Consider the following 5744-nt stretch of genomic DNA (forward strand, 5'->3'; position numbering starts at 1 on the left):
GTAAGCACACCCTTATAGTTACATGCAATTTAAAAGCTTAATGTAAAAAAATATTGTTGGTTTAACTTAAAAAATGAGGTAACCTGGTTGACTTAAAATTTTAAGTTGATTGAACTGGAAAAAGAGAGTTAATACAATGAAGGAGATTGATTTAATCATCAGAAACTCAAAATAATAAGTTATCTGAACTACATAAATTATCTAAGTTGATTTGACAAAAGAAAAAATGTTGAGATAACAAATCTTGAAAATATTTTTTACAGTGTACCCCATCTTCAACTAATTATAACTAATTAACCGGTTGACCGAATATTTTGATCTATTTGTCTCTAAACACCAAAAACAAAAACAACATACATATCTACCTGTGTATATACATCTTCAAAAAAAAAAATTACATAAGAGAAAATAAATAAAAACTAATAATAATAATAAGAGAGAAAAAAATAATAAGTTATCTCAACTAAATAAATTACATTATAAAGTTGATTTGACAAAAGAAAATATGTTGTAATAACAAATCTTGAAAATGTTTTTTTACAGTGTGTGAATCTGGAGACTGGATGCTGATATTTACAGCTGTTTTAAATGATGATAATATTTCATAGTGTTTTACTGTATTTCATCACCGCAAACTTTCGAATGTATATTTAGAAAAACCCTGATTATTCTGATTAGTATTTAAACATCTTATCTTAACAGAATTTCAAATCTAACATTCTGAAGTCGATCCATCCCAGAACTTTTATGAAAATAGAAGAAATGTCCGTTCATATTCAAAGTCCATTATCCCTCGCTATCCTCGCTCCAGGGATTTATAAATGTTGTGCACCTTGTCTGAACGCTTATGTTCTTTCGTCTCCTGCTGTGTCCGCATGTATGAATCAATGCCCTGTTCGCATATTTTGATTAGAAACCCCAGGGCATTTTCCTGAGAAAAAGTACTGTAATTTACCATAAATCATAATATGTCCTGCTACATTTGACCACCAAATTAAAGACCAAAAAAAAGTTGCTAAACCTTCAAGCTTCTGGTGATGATGATTCTTCAAATGATGAAACTGTTTACTTCCCAAAGACACATTTAGCAGTAATCTTACATTCGTAGAATGGGAATATCAAGCTTAATTATCCCACTTTACCTGCACTCGAAAAAATAACTCTTTTAATGAACATAAAAAAACATGGAAAGGTTTTCCACATGATTAACTTGCTTTATTTCAGCATTATGCAATTTAATGTACTTACGTTGGGTCAACTTAATGTATTGAGGTTGATTAAACTTATTTACTATGGTTGGGCACAGCTTCATTTAATATTGTCAGTGAATTTAAAAAGACTCCCTGATTTGATTCAAGTATTCAAATTCATAATTTTCATTCATCCAATATAATAAAATATATTTTAGTGTCACTCTAATACATTTCTAGACTATAACCATGTATTAGCACCAATTGCGCTTGTTAGCAACTTAAATTTCATGATTTACAAGGCATTTTCTGTGATCATTACTGAATCAGTTTTCATCCTAACCAAATGCTCCACAATGGTAACCCACTGTAATTTAAATGGTACTAATAATTGGAACGTAATTGAACATTTAACACAATTACGCACTGTAAAGTCTTCCCCTTTTCTCATTTTCTCAAAAACACTTAATTTAGACATTTATTCTCTCTTAATTCAGCCATATGCAAAGCATGCTGGAAACTAACAAGCACAAGCAACACAAATATTAGTTTACTTAATCCGTTTAAATTGGATTACACTGTAAAAAAATATTTTCAAGATTTGTTATCACAGCATTTTTTTTCTTTTGTCAAATCAACTTAAATAATTTATGTAGTTCAGATAACGTATTATTTTGAGTTTCTGATGATTAAATCAATCTCCATTGTATTAACTCACTTTTTCCATTTCAATCAACTTAGGCAACCAAGTTACTTCATTTTTTAAGTTAAATCAACAATATTTTTTACAGTGTACAATGGCACTATGAAAACACAATATAACGATATAGCCTACATAAATAACAATATGAACTTTTGAATAAAGTGCACATATATTTCTTTTACTAACACTATTGTATTGCGTTAACTTAACCAAGTGTAATTTCCCACTTTACTTAATTATCAATCGTTAAACTAATGTAAAGGGTTTAATTTCGCGATTCAAAAAAACCCGGATGTGACGATTTCCAACACGGTGGCAATTATGCTTAATAAGTTGGCTTGTACTTGCAGAGTTCCTGAAAGTCTGTTGGAGGACCAACACAACAGCAGAGATTAAGCAGACAGTCTGTAATACTCTATAATACTCTAATGAGACTTAGTTAACATGTACTTGCAAAGTTATGTTCAAAATGGACCATCAAAATAAAGCATGACCGGTTCCACAGACAGGGTTTAGATTAAGCCAGGATTTGGCCTTAGTTCAATTAGGATATTTAAAGGGACAGTTCACCCAAAAATGAAAATGATGTCATTAATGACTCTCGTGTCATCCCAAGCCGGTCAGACCTCCGTTCATCTTCAGGACACAGTTTAAGATATTTTAGATTTAGTCCGAGAGCTTTCTGTCCCTCCATTGGAAATGTGTGTACGGTATACTGTCCTTGTCCAGAAAGGAAATAAAGACACCATCACAGTAGTAAAGTCTGAATAAAGTCGTAGTTTACGTTATTTTTAGACCAAAATGGATTTTCGATGCTTCAAAACATTGTAATGATGACTACTGTGATGATGTCTTTATTTCTTGTTGAGTGTGTATAACACCTCTTACCGTAGTAAAACCGCTGCATGTCTTCTTGCTTTATTGACACCGTTTCATTATCAGTCGTACAACATCTCAATTGATTTAATTAGATCCGTTTAAATGGTTTGAAAAACAGACCTGGATGTATTGTTTATAGATGTTGCTGCTTCGACAGATGTGTCCCCGTCTGCGAGTGTTTGCTGGGAAATCGATTGGGATGGACAGGATTGTTTCGCAGATGTGAGCTGGACTGGGTTGATTCAGTAAAGAAGGCGTCCAGCTCGCAGACTCCAGCGCACAGATGGCACACACACGCGTACAGTCGACACACACTCGCCAGCAGCGGGGCCACAAACTAAAGTTTTCACTTGAGCAACCAAACCGTCCATGTGTTTCTCACATTAACAGTGTTTTATGTTCATCAGCAGTGAACACTGTAGAGTATTCCCCAAACGACTGATGAGATATAACCTGCACTCTTAGAAGAAAAGGTTCTATATAGAACCTTAAAAGGTTCTATCAGTGCTACGTATTTGGAACCCCTAAAAGGTTCTATACACTCTTGAAAAAGGGTTCCTCTGGGTTCTATATATATAACCCTGGGGTTCCATAATTGGCCAATAGAACCTTTTACAAAAAAAAGGTTCTATATAGAACCATTTTGGAGTTCCATATATGAAGCGGGGGATGGAACCATTTCTGGTTCTATATAGAACCCTGGGGTTCCATACTTGGCCAATAGAACCTTTTACAAAAAATGGTTCTATATAGAACCATTTTGGAGTTCCATATATGAAGCGGGGGATGGAACCATTTCTGGTTCTATATAGAACCCTGGGGTTCCATAATTGGCCAACAGAACCTTTTACCAAAAAATGGTTCTATATAGAACCATTTTGGAGTTCCATAAATGAAGCGGGGGATGGAACCATTTCTGGTTCTATATAGAACCCTGGGGTTCCATACTTGGCCAATAGAACCTTTTACAAAAAAAAATGGTTCTATATAGAACCATTTTGGAGTTCCATATTTGAAGCGGGGGATGGAACCATTTCTGGTTCTATATAGAACCCTGGGGTTCCATACTTGGCCAATAGAACCTTTTACCAAAAAAAATGGTTCTATATAGAATCATTTTGGAGTTCCATATATGAAGCGGGGGATGGAACCATTTCTGGTTCTATTTTCTTCTAAGAGTGTATATGGAACTCCAAAATGGTTCTATATAGAACCATTTTTTGGTAAAAGGTTCTATTGGCCAAGTATGGAACCCCAGGGTTCTATATAGAACCCAGAGGAACCCTTTTTTAAGAGTGTATAGAACCTTTTAGGGGTTCCAAATACGTAGCGCTGATAGAACCTTTTATGGTTCTATATAGAACCTTTTCTTCTAGAGTGTAGCGTCACAGCGACCCAATGCATGCGGGAAACCCGGGACAACATTTCCGGGTCATTCCTGTGTGTGTGTGTGTGTGTGTGTGTGTGTGTGTGTGTGTGTGTGTGTGTGTGTGTGTGTGTACATTAGATACTACAATACAAATATTCAACATGCTTTCCAATTTGCATCAAATACATTTTTTTTTTTTGCTGTGAAAATATTATCAGCATCAGATGAGGACATGAATTTCTGTGTTAATATTACACACTCCTGCAAAAGAGATTTTAATCTCAGTGAGTCTTTTCTCCTGGTTAAATAAATATAATTAAATAAAAATGAAAATAAATTAGAAACATGGCAGGAAAATTGGTGATGATGATTCTCACATTACAATCAAAATGCAGGTGAACCTCGAAAAATTAGAATATGGTGCAAAAGTTGATTTATTTCAGTAATAAAAGGTGAAACTACTATATTATATAGACTAGGGGTGTAACGATTCACTCGTTTTCTCGATGCATCGATTATAAATCCTGGCGATGCATATGCATCGATCCTGAAACATGTATTTTGAATCGTGAATCGTTTATTTACGTGAATAATCGATTTAAAAGGCTAAGAATCGAATTAATCACGATTTTATAGCAATTCAGTGGTTTAAAATATATAAACACAACCTTAAAGTGTTCCTGGTACAAGCTGCCTCACGCATTGGCCGTCATACGACATCCGCATTTGATTGGTTTCAGGCGCTCACACACCCCTGATTTCTCACGCTGAAGCCCGGTCGGTCAAATGCCTGAAAGATGAGTTTATCTTTCTACCTGTTGAGCTACTCATGTCGTGATCAGCTTGTATTACCGCAAATTAGTTAAAATCTCCCGGAATCTAGAGCGAGCGTGCATACGAGACAGAGGTTGTGCTCCAAACCGCGTATCGCGCGTTCACACACGGCTGCACGCACTCGGCAGAGAGGGAAAGCGAGCGAGAGACTGAAATGAATGAAAGCGTTTTATTTCATAGTGCCCACGCAATGGCATTGCAGGTTTATCAATGGCTTGAGCGGTTTGCCTCAAAACTATTGCTTTCTCGACAGAGAGCTCAGCTGGAGATCGAGCTCAAACATGGACTGCTCAAAAATCGTCTCGGTTACGTATGTAACCCTCGTTCCCTGAGTAAGGGAACGGAGACGTTACGTCAGAAGTGACGGAGATTGGGGGTTTCGCATAGAAAGCCAATCCTCTTCGAGTATTAAAACACGAGCCAATGGCATGCAATGCCTTGGGGCTGCGGAAATTTGCATAGCGTACTCCGCCCTACTCCGTGAGTATAAAAGGAGGAAGTGAACGCAACCGCAGTATGTCTTCGCTGAGGAGCCAAGACTGAACTCGGCCTCTACCCAGCGATACAGCAGAAGTGGCAGGGAGACGTAACGTCTCCGTTCCCTTACTCAGGGAACGAGGGTTACATACGTAACCGAGACGTTCCCTATCGTAGTCACTTCGAGTTACGTCAGAAGTGACGGAGATTGGGGGTCTGTGCCATCACGCCATCTTCAAGCTGTCTTCCAGTGCCCTGCGAAAGACTGAACCCCCGAGCCTTACCTCTTTTT

Source organism: Pimephales promelas, chromosome 11 (assembly GCF_988280905.1).
Source record: "Pimephales promelas chromosome 11, fPimPro1.hap1.1, whole genome shotgun sequence".
Classification (NCBI taxonomy): Eukaryota; Metazoa; Chordata; class Actinopteri; order Cypriniformes; family Leuciscidae; genus Pimephales; species Pimephales promelas.